An 18,526-nucleotide genomic window follows, 5' to 3' on the forward strand; every position below is an offset into this window, starting at 1 on the left:
GGGAGGGGTATAAGGATGTTCTATCTATATAGAGGAGGGGAGGGGTATAAGGATGTTCTATCTACATAGAGGAGGGGAGGGGTATAAGGATGTTCTATCTACAGAGAGGGAGGGGAGGGGCATGAGGATGTTCTATCTATATAGAGGAGGGGAGGGGCATGAGGATGTTCTATCTACAGAGGGGAGGGGCATGAGGATGTTCTATCTACAGAGAGGAGGGGAGGGCATGAGGATGTTCTATCTACATAGAGGAGGGGAGGGGCATGAGGATGTTCTATCTACATAGAGGAGAGGAGGGGGTTAAGGATGTTCTATCTACATAGTGGAGGGAGGGGTATAAGGATGTTCTATCTACATAGTGGAGGGGAGATAAGGATGTTCTATCTACATAGAGGAGGGGAGGGGTATAAGGATGTTCTATCTATATAGAGGAGGGAGGGGTATATGGATGTTCTATCTACATAGAGGAGGGAGGGGTATAAGGATGTTCTATCTACATAGAGTAGGGGGTTAAGGATGTTCTATCTACATAGAGGAGGGGGGTTAAGGATGTTCTATCTACATAGAGGAGGGGGTTAAGGATGTTCTATCTACATAGAGGAGGGGTTAAGGATGTTCTATCTACATAGAGGAGGGGGTTAAGGATGTTCTATCTACATAGAGGAGGGAGATAAGGATGTTCTATCTACATGGAGGAGGGGGTTAAGGATGTTCTATCTACATGGAGGAGGGGGTTAAGGATGTTCTATCTACATGGAGGGGAGGGGTATAAGGATGTTCTATCTACAGAGGGGAGGGGCATAAGGATGTTCTATCTATATAGAGGAGGAGGGGTATAAGGATGTTCTATCTATATAGAGGAGGAGGGAGGGGGTATAAGGATGTTCTATCTACATAGAGGAGGGGAGGGGCATGAGGATGTTCTATCTACATAGAGGAGGGGAGGGGCATCTACAGAGGGGAGGGGCATAAGGAGGGGCATGAGGATGTTCTATCTATATAGAGGAGGGGAGGGGCATGAGGATGTTCTATCTACATAGAGGAGGGGAGGGGCATGAGGATGTTCTATCTACATAGTGGAGGGAGATAAGGATGTTCTATCTACATAGAGGAGGGGAGGGGTATAAGGATGTTCTATCTATATAGAGGAGGGGAGGGGTATAAGGATGTTCTATCTACATAGAGGAGGGGAGGGGTATAAGGATGTTCTATCTACAGAGAGGAGGGGAGGGGCATGAGGATGTTCTATCTATATAGAGGAGGGGAGGGGCATGAGGATGTTCTATCTACAGAGGGAGGGGCATGAGGATGTTCTATCTACAGAGAGGAGGGGAGGGGCATGAGGATGTTCTATCTACATAGAGGAGGGGAGGGGCATGAGGATGTTCTATCTACATAGAGGAGAGGAGGGGGTTAAGGATGTTCTATCTACATAGTGGAGGGGAGGGGTATAAGGATGTTCTATCTACATAGTGGAGGGGAGATAAGGATGTTCTATCTACATAGAGGAGGGAGGGGTATAAGGATGTTCTATCTATATAGAGGAGGGAGGGGTATATGGATGTTCTATCTACATAGAGGAGGGAGGGGTATAAGGATGTTCTATCTACATAGAGTAGGGGTTAAGGATGTTCTATCTACATAGAGGAGGGGGTTAAGGATGTTCTATCTACATAGAGGAGGGGTTAAGGATGTTCTATCTACATAGAGGAGGGGGTTAAGGATGTTCTATCTACATAGAGGAGGGGGTTAAGGATGTTCTATCTACATAGAGGAGGGGAGATAAGGATGTTCTATCTACATGGAGGAGGGGGTTAAGGATGTTCTATCTACATGGAGGGGAGGGGTATAAGGATGTTCTATCTACAGAGGGGAGGGGCATAAGGATGTTCTATCTATATAGAGGAGGGGAGGGGTATAAGGATGTTCTATCTATATAGAGGAGGGAGGGGTATAAGGATGTTCTATCTACATAGAGGAGGGGAGGGGCATGAGGATGTTCTATCTACATAGAGGAGGGGGAGGGCATCTACAGAGGGAGGGGCATAAGGAGGGGCATGAGGATGTTCTATCTATATAGAGGAGGGAGGGGCATGAGGATGTTCTATCTACATAGAGGAGGGAGGGGCATGAGGATGTTCTATCTACATAGTGGAGGGGAGATAAGGATGTTCTATCTACATAGAGGAGGGGAGGGGTATAAGGATGTTCTATCTATATAGAGGAGGGAGGGGTATAAGGATGTTCTATCTACATAGAGGAGGGGAGGGGTATAAGGATGTTCTATCTACAGAGAGGAGGGGAGGGGCATGAGGATGTTCTATCTATATAGAGGAGGGAGGGGCATGAGGATGTTCTATCTACAGAGGGGAGGGGCATGAGGATGTTCTATCTACAGAGAGGAGGGGAGGGGCATGAGGATGTTCTATCTACATAGAGGAGGGGAGGGGCATGAGGATGTTCTATCTACATAGAGGAGAGGAGGGGGTTAAGGATGTTCTATCTACATAGTGGAGGGGAGGGGTATAAGGATGTTCTATCTACATAGTGGAGGGGAGATAAGGATGTTCTATCTACATAGAGGAGGGGAGGGGTATAAGGATGTTCTATCTATATAGAGGAGGGAGGGGTATATGGATGTTCTATCTACATAGAGGAGGGGAGGGGTATAAGGATGTTCTATCTACATAGAGTAGGGGGTTAAGGATGTTCTATCTACATAGAGGAGGGGGTTAAGGATGTTCTATCTACATAGAGGAGGGGGTTAAGGATGTTCTATCTACATAGAGGAGGGGGTTAAGGATGTTATATCTACATAGAGGAGGGGATTAAGGATGTTCTATCTACATGGAGGAGGGGGATAAGGATGTTCTATCTACATGGAGGAGGGGGTTAAGGATGTTCTATCTACATGGAGGAGGGGGGTTAAGGATGTTCTATCTACATGGAGGGGAGGGGGTATAAGGATGTTCTATCTACAGAGGGGAGGGGCATAAGGATGTTCTATCTACATAGAGGAGGAGGGGTATAAGGATGTTCTATCTATATAGAGGGGAGGGGTATAAGGATGTTCTATCTACATAGGGGAGGGGCATGAGGATGTTCTATCTACATAGAGGAGGGAGGATGTATCTACAGAGGGGAGGGGCATAAGGAGGGGCATAGAGGATGTTCTATCTAATATCTACAGAGGGGGAGGGGCATGAGGATGTTCTATCTACATAGAGGAGGGGGGGGCATAGGATGTTCTATCTACATAGTGGAGGGGGAGATAAGGATGTTCTATCTACATAGAGGAGGGGGGATGTATAAGGATGTTCTATCTATATAGAGGGGGGGGGGTATAAGGATGTTCTATCTACATAGAGGAGGGGGGGATAAGGATGTTCTATCTACAGAGAGGAGGGGAGGGGCATAGGATGTTCTATCTACATAGAGGAGGGGCATAAGGATGTTCTATCTACAGAGGGGAGGGGGATAATGATGTAATATCTACATAGGGGGAGGGGATAATGATGTAATATCTACATAGAGGGGATAATGGGGGAGAGGGGGATAATGATGTAATATCTACATAGAGGGGAGGGGATAATGATGTAATATCTACATAGAGGGAGGGGGATAATGATGTAATATCTACATAGAGGGGAGGGGGATAATGATGTAATATCTACATAGAGGGGGATAATGATGTAATATCTACATAGAGGGAGGGGGATAATGATGTAATATCTACATAGGGGAGGGGGATAATGATGTAATATCTACATAGAGGGGAGGGGGGATAATGATGTAATATCTACATAGAGGGGGGGGATAATGATGTAATATCTACATAGAGGGGGATAATGATGTAATATCTACATAGAGGGGAGGGGGATAATGATGTAATATCTACATAGAGGGGAGGGGATAATGATGTAATATCTACATAGGGGAGGGGGATAATGATGTAATATCTACATAGAGGGGGATAATGATGTAATATCTACATAGAGGGAGGGGATAATGATGTAATATCTACATAGAGGGAGGGGATAATGATGTAATATCTACATAGAGGGAGGGGGATAATGATGTAATATCTACATAGAGGGGAGGGGGATAATGATGTAATATCTACATAGAGGGGAGGGGGATAATGATGTAATATCTACATAGAGGGGGGATAATGGGGGATAATGATGTAATATCTACATAGAGGGAGGGGGATAATGATGTAATATCTACATAGAGGGGGGGGGGATAATGATGTAATATCTACATAGATAATGATGGGAGGGGGATAATGATGTAATATCTACATAGAGGGGAGGGGATAATGTTGTAATATCTACATAGAGGGAGGGGGATAATGATGTAATAGCTACATAGAGGGGAGGGGGATAATGTTGTAATATCTACATAGAGGGGGGGATAATGATGTAATATCTACATAGAGGGAGGGGGATAATGATGTAATATCTACATAGAGGGGGGATAATGATGTAATATCTACATAGAGGGAGGGGGATAATGATGTAATATCTACATAGAGGGGAGGGGGATAATGATGTAATATCTACATAGAGGGGGATTAATGATGTAATATCTACATAGAGGGAGGGGGGTTAATGATGTAATAGCTACATAGAGGGGAGGGGGATAATGTTGTAATATCTACATAGAGGGGAGGGGGTTAATGATGTAATATCTACATGGGGGAGGGGCATAAGGATGTTCTATCTACATAGAGGAGGGGGTTAAGGATGTTCTATCTATATAGAGGAGGGGGTTAAGGATGTTCTCTCTACATAGAGGAGGGAGTTAAGGATGTTCTATCTACATGGGGGAGGGAGATAAGGATGTTCTATCTACATGGAGGAGGGGGTTAAGGATGTTCTATCTACATAGAGGAGGGGTTAAGGATGTTCTATCTACATAGAGGAGGGGAGATAAGGATGTTCTATCTACATAGAGGGGAGGGGGGATAATGATGTAATATCTACATAGTGGAGGGGGGATAATGATGTTCTATCTACATAGAGGGGAGGGGGGATAAGGATGTTCTATCTACATAGAGGAGGGGAGATAAGGATGTTCTATCTACATAGAGGAGGGGAGATAAGAATGTTCTATCTACATAGAGGAGGGGAGGGGCATAAGGATGTTCTATCTACATAGAGGAGGGGGATAAGGATGTTCTCTCTACATAGTGGAGGGGAGATAAGGATGTTCTATCTACATAGAGGAGGGGAGATAAGAATGTTCTATCTACATAGAGGAGGGGAGATAAGAATGTTCTATCTACATAGAGGAGGGGAGGGGCATAAGGATGTTCTATCTACATAGTGGAGGGGGGATAAGGATGTTCTATCTACATAGGGGAGGGGCATGAGGATGTTCTATCTACATAGAGGAGGGGGGTTAAGGATGTTCTATCTACATAGTGGAGGGGAGATAAGGATGTTCTATCTACATAGAGGAGGGGAGGGGCATAAGGATGTTCTATCTACATAGAGGAGGGGGGTTAAGGATGTTCTATCTACATAGAGGAGGGGAGATAAGGATGTTCTATCTACATAGAGGAGGGGAGATAAGGATGTTCTATCTACATAGAGGAGGGGAGATAAGGATGTTCTATCTACATAGAGGAGGGGAGATAATGATGTTCTATCTACATAGAGGAGGGGAGATAAGGATGTTCTATCTACATAGAGGAGGGGAGGGGCATAAGGATGTTCTCTCTACGTAGCGGAGGGGATAAAGTTGTTATATCTGCATAGAGGAAATGGGGGAGGGGATATTGATCTGCAGTGTTTGTTCTGCTATATGCATCTAAAGCTCTGTGTTGGTCTATGGTTCTACAGTGTCTTACTGGTCTAGTGTGTTCATGATCAGTACAGACTTGGTTAGAGAACGGAGAGGGTCTGTAACTGGGTGTTGGGGTTAGAGAACAGAGAGGGTCTGTAACTGAGTGTTGGGGTTAGAGAACAGAGAGGGTCTGTAACTGAGTGTTGGGGTTAGAGAACAGAGAGGGTCTGTAACTGAGTGTTGGGGTTAGAGAACGGAGAGGGTCTGTAACTGAGTGTTGGGGTTAGAGAACGGAGAGGGTCTGTAACTGAGTGTTGGGGTTAGAGAACAGAGAGGGTCTGTAACTGAGTGTTGGGGTTAGAGAACGGAGAGGGTCTGTAACTGGGTGCTGGGGTTAGAGAACAGAGAGGGTCTGTAACTCAGTGTTAGGGTTAGAGAACAGAGAGGGTCTGTAACTGAGTGTTGGGGTTAGAGAACAGAGAGGGTCTGTAACTGAGTGTTGGGGTTAGAGAACAGAGAGGGTCTGTAACTGAGTGTTGGGGTTAGAGAACGGAGAGGGTCTGTAACTGAGTGTTGGGGTTAGAGAACAGAGAGGGTCTGTAACTGAGTGTTGGGGTTAGAGAACAGAGAGGGTCTGTAACTGGGTGTTGGGGTTAGAGAACAGAGAGGGTCTGTAACTGAGTGTTTGGGTTAGAGAACGGAGAGGGTCTGTAACTGAGTGTTGGGGTTAGAGAACAGAGAGGGTCTGTAACTGAGTGTTGGGGTTAGAGAACGGAGAGGGTCTGTAACTGAGTGTTGGGGTTAGAGAACGGAGAGGGTCTGTAACTGAGTGTTGGGGTTAGAGAACAGAGAGGGTCTGTAACTGAGTGTTGGGGTATGGAGGGTTATGTGATATCTGACTGAGCTGCTGTATGTCTCTGTCTGTCTCAGGTGGTGATGATGCTGTTGCCATTAAAGTGCCTTAATGACTATTCCGCCTCCTGTGGATGTTTCCAGTGTTCTGTCTCCTCACTACAGTCCTGACAAATTAGTATTGGACCATAAGCCCTGACAGCCCTGACAAATTAGGATTGGACCATAATGACAGCCCTGTCTCCTCACTACAGTCCTGACAAATTAGTATTGGACCATAATGACAGCCCTGTCTCCTCACTACAGTCCTGACAAATTAGGATTGGACCATAATGACAGCCCTGTCTCCTCACTACAGTCCTGACAAATTAGTATTGGACCTCAGCCCTGTCTCCTCACTACAGTCCTGACAAATTAGCATTGGACCATAATGACAGCCCTGTCTCCTCACTACAATCCTGACAAATTAGTATTGGACCATAATGACAGCCCTGTCTCCTCACTACAGTCCTGACAAATTAGTATTGGACCATAATGACAGCCCTGTCTCCTCACTACAGTCCTGACAAATTAGCATTGTACCAGAATGACAGCCCAAACAGCACAACCCGTCATTCTGTTACCTAACTTTGCATCTCCACTGTTCTTCAAGTAAATATGTTTTTGTGAACTGTTCAGTGGAAAGTGTTCAAAGTAGTCGTTGTGCAAACAGTTGTATGGTTTGTTCAATTTTGAAATCATTGATTTAAAGTGAAAAATCTGATTGTGTCATTCTGTTAATGTGGAATATACCATTAACATCTGTGCAATAGACTGGCTGTCATCTGGCCCGGCAGCATTTGGCCACCTTTAACCCCTAGGACTGGCTGTCATCTGGCAGCGTTTAGTCACCTATAACCCCTAGGACTGACTGTCATCTGGCCCTGCAGGGTTTAGTCACCTTTAACCCCTAGGACTGACTGTCATCTGGCAGTGTTTAGTCACCTTTAACCCCTAGGACTGACTGTCATCTGGCCCTGCAGGGTTTAGTCACCTTTAACCCCTAGGACTGGCTGTCATCTGGCCCGGCAGTGTTTAGCCACCTTTAACCCCTAGGACTGGCTGTCATCTGGCCCTGCAGTGTTTAGTCACCTTTAACCCCTAGGACTGGCTGTCATCTGGCCCGGCAGTGTTTAGCCACCTTTAACCCCTAGGACTGGCTGTCATCTGGCCCTGCAGTGTTTAGTCACCTTTAACCCCTAGGACTGGCTGTCATCTGGCCCTGCAGGATTTAGTCACCTTTAACCCCTAGGACTGGCTGTCATCTGGCCCTGCAGGGTTTAGTCACCTTTAACCCCTAGGACTGACTGTCATCTGGCAGTGTTTAGTCACCTATAACCCCTAGGACTGACTGTCATCTGGCCCTGCAGGGTTTAGTCACCTTTAACCCCTAGGACTGGCTGTCATCTGGCCCTGCAGGGTTTAGTCACCTTTAACCCCTAGGACTGGCTGTCATCTGGCAGTGTTTAGTCACCTATAACCCCTAGGACTGACTGTCATCTGGCCCTGCAGGGTTTAGTCACCTTTAACCCCTAGGACTGGCTGTCATCTGGCAGTGTTTAGTCACCTTTAACCCCTAGGACTGACTGTCATCTGGCAGTGTTTAGTCACCTTTAACCCCTAGGACTGGCTGTCATCTGGCAGTGTTTAGTCACCTTTAACCCCTAGGACTGGCTGTCATCTGGCAGTGTTTAGTCACCTTTAACCCCTAGGATTGGCTGTCATCTGGCAGTGTTTAGTCACCTTTAACCCCTAGGACTGGCTGTCATCTGGCAGTGTTTAGTCACCTTTAACCCCTAGGACTGGCTGTCATCTGGCCCTGCAGTGTTTAGTCACCTATAACCCCTAGGACTGACTGTCATCTGGCAGTGTTTAGTCACCTTTAACCCCTAGGACTGGCTGTCATCTGGCCCTGCAGGGTTTAGTCACCTTTAACCCCTAGGACTGGCTGTCATCTGGCCCTGCAGGGTTTAGTCACCTTTAACCCCTAGGACTGGCTGTCATCTGGCAGTGTTTAGTCACCTTTAACCCCTAGGACTGGCTGTCATCTGACAGTGTTTAGTCACCTTTAACCCCTAGGACTGGCTGTCATCTGGCCCTGCAGGGTTTAGTCACCTTTAACCCCTAGGACTGGCTGTCATCTGGCAGTGTTTAGTCACCTATAACCCCTAGTACTGGCTGTCATCTGGCCCTGCAGCGTTTAGTCACCTTTAACCCCTAGGACTGACTGTCATCTTGCCCTGCAGGGTTTAGTCACCTTTAACCCCTAGGACTGACTGTCATCTTGCCCTGCAGGGTTTAGTCACCTTTAACCCCTAGGACTGGCTGTCATCTGGCAGTGTTTAGTCACCTATAACCCCTAGTACTGGCTGTCATCTGGCCCGGCAGCGTTTAGTCACCTTTAACCCCTAGGACTGGCTGTCATCTGGCAGCGTTTAGCCACCTTTAACCCCTAGGACTGGCTGTCATCTGGCCCTGCAGGGTTTAGTAACCTTTAACCCCTAGGACTGGCTGTCATCTGGCAGCGTTTAGTCACCTTTAACCCCTAGGACTGGCTGTCATCTGGCAGCTTTTAGTCACCTTTAACCCCTAGGACTGGCTGTCATCTGGCAGTGTTTTGTCACCTTTAACCCCTAGGACTGGCTGTCATCTGGCCCGGCAGCGTTTAGTCACCTTTAACCCCTAGGACTGGCTGTCATCTGGCCCGGCAGCGTTTAGTCACCTTTAACCCCTTGGACTGGCTGTCATCTGGCAGCGTTTAGTCACCTTTAACCCCTAGGACTGACTGTCATCTGGCCCTGCAGTGTTTAGTCACCTTTAACCCCTAGGACTGACTGTCATCTGGCAGCGTTTAGTCACCTTTAACCCCTAGGACTGGCTGTCATCTGGCCCGGCAGCGTTTAGTCACCTTTAACCCCTTGGACTGGCTGTCATCTGGCAGCTTTTAGTCACCTTTAACCCCTACATCAGTGGAGTTTGATAAGTAAGACACACCCTTCAGAATCTGACCACTAAGATGACTCACCAGTCCCTGAAATGGAACCCCCAAGAAGAGAAGAAACAGACTGACCCAGAACCCCCAGGAGGAGAAGAAACAGACTGACCCAGAACCCCCAGGAGGAGAAGAAACAGACTGACCCAGAACCCCCAGGAGGAGAAGAAACAGACTGACCCAGAACCCCCAGGAGGAGAAGAAACAGACTGACCCAGAACCCCCAGGAGGAGAAGAAACAGACTGACCTAGCACACGTCTCCCCTACTAAACACACCCAGTGGTAACACACCCAGTGGTAACACACCCAGTGGTAACACACGTCTCCCCTACTAAACACACCCAGTGGTAACACACCCAGTGGTAACACACCCAGTGGTAACACACGTCTCCCCTTCTAAACACACCCAGTGGTAACACACGTCTCCCCTACTAAACACACCCAGTGGTAACACACCCAGTGGTAACACACCCAGTGGTAACACACGTCTCCCCTACTAAACACACCCAGTGGTAACACACCCAGTGGTAACACATGTCTCCCCTACTAAACACACCCAGTGGTAACACACGTCTCCCCTACTAAACACACCCAGTGGTAACACACCCAGTGGTAACACACCCAGTGGTAACACACGTCTCCCCTACTAAACACACCCAGTGGTAACACACCCAGTGGTAACACACGTCTCCCCTACTAAACACACCCAGTGGTAACACACGTCTCCCCTACTAAACACACCCAGTGGTAACACACCCAGTGGTAACACACGTCTCCCCTACTAAACACACCCAGTGGTAACACACCCAGTGGTAACACACGTGGTAACACACGTCTCCTACTAAACACACCCAGTGGTAACACACGTCTCCCCTACTAAATACACCCAGTGGTAACACACCCAGTGGTAACACACGTCTCCCCTACTAAACACACCCAGTGGTAACACACCCAGTGGTAACACACGTCTCCCCACACCCAGTGGTAACACACGTCTCCCCTACTAAATACACCCAGTGGTAACACACCCAGTGGTAACACACCCAGTGGTAACACACGTCTCCCCTACTAAACACACCCAGTGGTAACACACGTCTCCCCTACTAAACACACCCAGTGGTAACACACCCAGTGGTAACACACGTCTCCCCTACTAAACACACCCAGTGGTAACACACGTCTCCCCTACTAAACACACCCAGTGGTAACACACGTCTCCTCTACTAAACACACCCAGTGGTAACACACCCAGTGGTAACACACGTCTCCCCTTCTAAACACATCCAGTGGTAACACACCCAGTGGTAACACACCCAGTGGTAACACACGTCTCCCCTACTAAACACACCCAGTGGTAACACACCCAGTGGTAACACACCCAGTGGTAACACACCCAGTGGTAACACACGTCTCCCCTACTAAACACACCCAGTGGTAACACACGTCTCCCCTACTAAACACACCCAGTGGTAACACACGTCTCCCCTACTAAACACACCCAGTGGTAACACACCCAGTGGTAACACACGTCTCCCCTACTAAACACACCCAGTGGTAACACACGTCTCCCCTACTAAACACACCCAGTGGTAACACACCCAGTGGTAACACACCCAGTGGTAACACACATCTCCCCTACTAAACACACCCAGTGGTAACACACCCAGTGGTAACACACGTCTCCCCTACTAAACACACCCAGTGGTAACACACGTCTCCCCTACTAAACACACCCAGTGGTAACACACCCAGTGGTAACACACGTCTCCCCTACTAAACACACCCAGTGGTAACACACGTCTCCCCTACTAAATACACCCAGTGGTAACACACCCAGTGGTAACACACCCAGTGGTAACACACCCAGTGGTAACACACGTCTCCCCTACTAAACACACCCAGTGGTAACACACCCAGTGGTAACACACCCAGTGGTAACACACGTCTCCCCTACTAAACACACCCAGTGGTAACACACCCAGTGGTAACACACGTCTCCCCACACCCAGTGGTAACACACGTCTCCCCTACTAAATACACCCAGTGGTAACACACCCAGTGGTAACACACCCAGTGGTAACACACGTCTCCCCTACTAAACACACCCAGTGGTAACACACCCAGTGGTAACACACGTCTCCCCTACTAAATACACCCAGTGGTAACACACCCAGTGGTAACACACCCAGTGGTAACACACGTCTCCCCTACTAAACACACCCAGTGGTAACACACGTCTCCCCTTCTAAACACACCCAGTGGTAACACACCCAGTGGTAACACACGTCTCCCCTTCTAAACACACCCAGTGGTAACACACGTCTCCCCTTCTAAACACACCCAGTGGTAACACACGTCTCCCCTACTAAACACACCCAGTGGTAACACACGTCTCTCCTACTAAACACACCCAGTGGTAACACACGTCTCCCCTACTAAACACACCCAGTGGTAACACACGTCTCCCCTACTAAACAAACCCAGTGGTAACACACCCAGTGGTCTCCCCTACACACCCAGTGGTAACACACCCAGTCTCTCCCTACTAAACACACCCAGTGGTAACACACCCAGTGGTAACAGTGGTAACACACGTCTCCCCAAACACCCAGTGGTAACACACCCTCCCTACTAAACACACCCAGTGGTAACACACGTCTCCCCTAAACACACCCCAGTGGTAACACACCCAGTGGTAACACACGTCTCCCCTACTAAACACACCCAGTGGTAACACACGTCTCCCCTACTAAACACACCCAGTGGTAACACACACACCCAGTGGTAACACACGTCTCACGTCTCTCCCCTACTAAACACACCCAGTGGTAACACACCCAGTGGTAACACACATCTCCCTACTAAACACACCCAGTGGTAAAACACACCCAGTGGTAACACACCCAGTGGTAACACACGTCTCCCCTACTAAACACACCCAGTGGTAACACACCCAGTGGTAACACACGTCTCCCCTACTAAACACACCCAGTGGTAACACACGTCTCCCCTACTAAACACACCCAGTGGTAACACACAGTGGTAACCACTACTAAACACACCCAGTGGTAACACACGTCTCCCTACTAAACACACCCAGTGGTAACACCCCAGTGGTAACACACCCAGTGGTAACACACCCTACTAAACACACCCAGTGGTAACACACCCAGTGGTAACACACCCAGTGGTAACACACGTCTCCCCTACTAAACACACCCAGTGGTAACACACGTCTCCCCTACTAAACACACCCAGTGGTAACACACCCAGTGGTAACACACGTCTCCCCTACTAAACACACCCAGTGGTAACACACCCAGTGGTAACACACGTCTCCCCTACTAAACACACCCAGTGGTAACACACCCAGTGGTAACACACCCAGTGGTCCCCCTACTAAACACACCCAGTGGTACACACAGTGGTAACACACGTCTCCCACCCAGTGGTAACACACCCAGTGGTAAACACACCCAGTGGTAACACACCCAGTGGTAACACACCCAGTGGTAACACACGTCTCCCCTACTAAATACACCCAGTGGTAACACACCCAGTGGTAACACATGTCTCCCCACACCCAGTGGTAACACACGTCTCCCCTACTAAACACACCCAGTGGTAACACACGTCTCCCCTACTAAACACACCCAGTGGTAACACACGTGGTAAACACACCCAGTGGTAACACACACCAGTGGTAACACACGTCTCCCCTACTAAACACACCCAGTGGTAACACACGTACACCCCAGTGGTAACACACGTCTCCCCTTCTAAACACACCCAGTGGTAACACACCCAGTGGTAACACACGTCTCCCCTACTAAACACACCCAGTGGTAACACACGTCTCCCCTACTAAACACACCCAGTGGTAACACACCCAGTGATAACACACCCAGTGGTAACACACCCAGTGGTAACACACCCAGTGGTAACACACGTCTCCCCACACCCAGTGGTAACACACCCAGTGGTAACACACGTCTCCCCTACTAAACACACCCAGTGGTAACACACGTCTCCCCTACTAAACACACCCAGTGGTAACACACGTCTCCCCACACCCAGTGGTAAACACACCCAGTGGTAACACACCCAGTGGTAACACACGTCTCCCCTACTAAACACACCCAGTGGTAACACACCCTCCCCTACTAAACACACCCAGTGGTAACACACCCAGTGGTAACACACGCTCTCCCCTACTAAACACACCCAGTGGTAACACACGTCTCCCCACACCCAGTGGTAACACACGTCTCCCCACACCCAGTGGTAAACACACCCAGTGGTAACACACCCAGTGGTAACACACGTCTCCCCTACTAAACACACCCAGTGGTAACACACGTGGTAACCCCAGTGGTAAACACACCCAGTGGTAACACACCCAGTGGTAACAGTACTAAAACACACCCAGTGGTAACACACCCAGTGGTAACACACCCAGTGGTAACACACCCAGTGGTAACACACGTCTCCCCTACTAAACACACCCAGTGGTAACACACGTCTCCCCTACTAAACACACCCAGTGGTAACACACCCAGTGGTAACACACCCAGTGGTAACACACGTCTCCCCTACTAAACACACCCAGTGGTAACACACCCAGTGGTAACACACGTCTCCCCTACTAAACACATCCAGTGGTAACACACCCAGTGGTAACACACCCAGTGGTAACACACCCAGTGGTAACACACCCATTGGTAACACACCCAGTGGTAACACACGTCTCCCCTACTAAACACACCCAGTGGTAACACACCCAGTGGTAACACACGTCTCCCCTACTAAACACACCCAGTGGTAACACACGTGGTAACACACGTCTCCCCTACTAAACACACCCAGTGGTAACACACGTCTCCCCTACCAAACACACCCAGTGGTAACACACGTCTCCCCTTCTAAACACACCCAGTGGTAACACACCCAGTGGTAACACACATCTCCCCTACTAAACACACCCAGTGGTAACACACGTCTCCCCACACCCAGTGGTAACACACCCAGTGGTAACACACCCAGTGGTAACACACGTCTCCCCTACTAAACACACCCAGTGGTAACACACGTCTCCCCTACTAAACACACCCAGTGGTAACACACCCAGTGGTAACACACCTCCCTACTAAACACACCCAGTGGTAACACACGTCTCCCCTACTAAACACACCCAGTGGTAACACACCCAGTGGTAACACACGTCTCCCCTACTAAACACACCCAGTGGTAACACACCCAGTGGTAACACACATCTCCCCTACTAAACACACCCAGTGGTAACACACGTCTCTCCTACTAAACACACCCAGTGGTAACACACGTCTCCCCTACTAAACACACCCAGTGGTAACACACGTCTCCCCTACTAAACACACCCAGTGGTAACACACCCAGTGGTAACTGGTAACCACACGTCTCCCTACTAAACACACCCAGTGGTAACACACGTCTCCCCACACCCCAGTGGTAACACACCCAGTGGTAACACACGTCTCCCCTACTAAACACACCCAGTGGTAACACACCCAGTGGTAACACACCCAGTGGTAACACCGTCTAAAACACACCCAGTGGTAACACACCCAGTGGTAACACACGTCTCCCCTACTAAACACACCCAGTGGTAACACACCCAGTGGTAACACACGTCTCCCCTACTAAACACACCCAGTGGTAACACACCCAGTGGTAACACACGTCTCCCCTACTAAACACCCCAGTGGTAACACCCCAGTGGTAACACAAATACCCAGTGGTAACACACCCAGTGGTAACTCCCCTACTAAACACACCCAGTGGTAAACACACCCAGTGGTAACTCCCCTAAACACCCAGTGGTAACACACGTCTCCCCTACTAAACACACCCAGTGGTAACACACGTCTCCCTACTAAACACACCCAGTGGTAACACACGTCTCCCTACTAAACACACCCAGTGGTAACACACCCAGTGGTCCCCCACACCCAGTGGTAAACACACTCCCTGGTAAACACACCCAGTGGTAACACACCCAGTGGTAACACACGTCTCCCCACTAAACACACCCAGTGGTAACACACCCAGTGGTAACACACGTCTCCCCTACTAAACACACCCAGTGGTAACACACGTCTCCCCTACTAAACACACCCAGTGGTAACACACCCAGTGATAACACACCCAGTGGTAACACACCCAGTGGTAACACACCCAGTGGTAACACACGTCTCCCCACACCCAGTGGTAACACACCCAGTGGTAACACACGTCTCCCCTACTAAACACACCCAGTGGTAACACTAAACACACCCAGTGGTAACACACGTCTCCCTACTAAACACACCCAGTGGTAACACACCCAGTGGTAACACACCCAGTGGTAACACACCCAGTGGTAACACCCCAGTGGTAACACACGCCTCCCCTAAACACACCCAGTGGTAACACACCCAGTGGTAACACACGTCTCCCCTACTAAACACACCCAGTGGTAACACACGTCTCCCCTACTAAACACACCCAGTGGTAACACACGTCTCCCCACACCCAGTGGTAACACACCCAGTGGTAACACACCCAGTGGTAACACACGTCTCCCCTACTAAACACACCCAGTGGTAACACACGTGGTCCCCTACTAAACACACCCAGTGGTAACACACCCAGTGGTAACACACGTCTCCCCTACTAAACACACCCAGTGGTAACACACGTGGTAACACACCCAGTGGTAACACACGTCTCCCCACTAAACCACAGTGGTAACACACCCAGTGGTAACACACCCAGTGGTAACACTCCTCCCCTACTAAACACACCCAGTGGTAACACACGTCTCCCTACTAAACACACCCAGTGGTAACACACGTCTCCCCTACTAAACACACCCAGTGGTAACACACCCAGTGGTAACACACCCAGTGGTAACACACGTCTCCCCTACTAAACACACCCAGTGGTAACACACGTCTCCCTACTAAACACACCCAGTGGTAACACACCCAGTGGTAACACACCCAGTGGTAACACACGTCTCCCTACTAAACACACCCAGTGGTAACACACCCAGTGGTAACACACCCAGTGGTCCCCCTACTAAACACATCCAGTGGTAACACACCCAGTGGTAACACACCCAGTGGTAACACACCCAGTGTAACACACCCATTGGTAACACACCCAGTGGTAACACACGTCTCCCCTACTAAACACACCCAGTGGTAACACACCCAGTGGTAACACACGTCTCCCCAGTGGTAAACACACCCAGTGGTAACACACGTCTCCCCTACTAAACACACCCAGTGGTAACACACGTCTCCCCTACCAAACACACCCAGTGGTAACACACGTCTCCCCTTCTAAACACACCCAGTGGTAACACACCCAGTGGTAACACCCTCCCCTACTAACACACCCAGTGGTAACACACGTCTCCCCTACTAAACACACCCAGTGGTAACACACCCAGTGGTAACACACCCAGTGGTAACACACGTCTCCCCTACTAAACACACCCAGTGGTAACACACGTCTCCCCTACTAAACACACCCAGTGGTAACACACCCAGTGGTAACACACGTCTCCCCTACTAAACACACCCAGTGGTAACACACCCAGTGGTAACACACGTCTCCCTACTAAACACACCCAGTGGTAACAGTGGTAACACACCCAGTGGTAACACACGTCTCCCCTACTAAACACACCCAGTGGTAACACACTCCCCGTCTACTAAACACACCCAGTGGTAACCCAGTGGTAACACACGTCTCCCCTACTAAACACACCCAGTGGTAACACACGTCTCCCTACTAAACACACCCAGTGGTAACACACGTCTCCCCTACTAAACACACCCAGTGGTAACACACTCCCCAGTGGTAAACACACCCAGTGGTAACACACCCAGTGGTAACACACCCAGTGGTAACACACGTCTCCCCTACTAAACACACCCAGTGGTAACACACGTCTCCCCTAAACTAAACACACCCAGTGGTAACACACGTCTCCCCTACTAAACACACCCAGTGGTAAGTGGTAACACACGTCCACCCAGTGGTAACACACGTCTCCCTGGTAAACACACCCAGTGGTAACACACCCAGTGGTAACACACGTCTCCCCTACTAAACACACCCAGTGGTAACACACCTCCCTACTAAACACACCCAGTGGTAACACACACACGTCTCCCTACTAAACACACCCAGTGGTAACACACCCAGTGGTAACACACGTCTCCCCTACTAAATACACCCAGTGGTAACACACCCAGTGGTAACACACCCAGTGGTAACACACGTCTCCCCTACTAAATACACCCAGTGGTAACACACCCAGTGGTAACACATGTCTCCCCACACCCAGTGGTAACACACGTCTCCCCTACTAAACACACCCAGTGGTAACACACGTCTCCCCTACTAAACACACCCAGTGGTAACACACGTCTCCCCTACTAAACACACCCAGTGGTAACACACCTCCCCTGGTAACACACCCAGTGGTAACACACGTCTCCCCTACTAAACACACCCAGTGGTAACACACCCAGTGGTAACACACGTCTCCCCTTCTAAACACACCCAGTGGTAACACACCCAGTGGTAACACACGTCTCCCCTACTAAACACACCCAGTGGTAACACACGTCTCCCCTACTAAACACACCCAGTGGTAACACACCCAGTGGTAACACACCCAGTGGTAACACACCCAGTGGTAACACACGTCTCCCCACACCCAGTGGTAACACACCCAGTGGTAACACACGTCTCCCCTACTAAACACACCCAGTGGTAACACACGTCTCCCCTACTAAACACACCCAGTGGTAACA

Source organism: Oncorhynchus nerka, linkage group LG5 (assembly GCF_034236695.1).
Source record: "Oncorhynchus nerka isolate Pitt River linkage group LG5, Oner_Uvic_2.0, whole genome shotgun sequence".
Lineage (NCBI taxonomy): Eukaryota > Metazoa > Chordata > Actinopteri > Salmoniformes > Salmonidae > Oncorhynchus > Oncorhynchus nerka.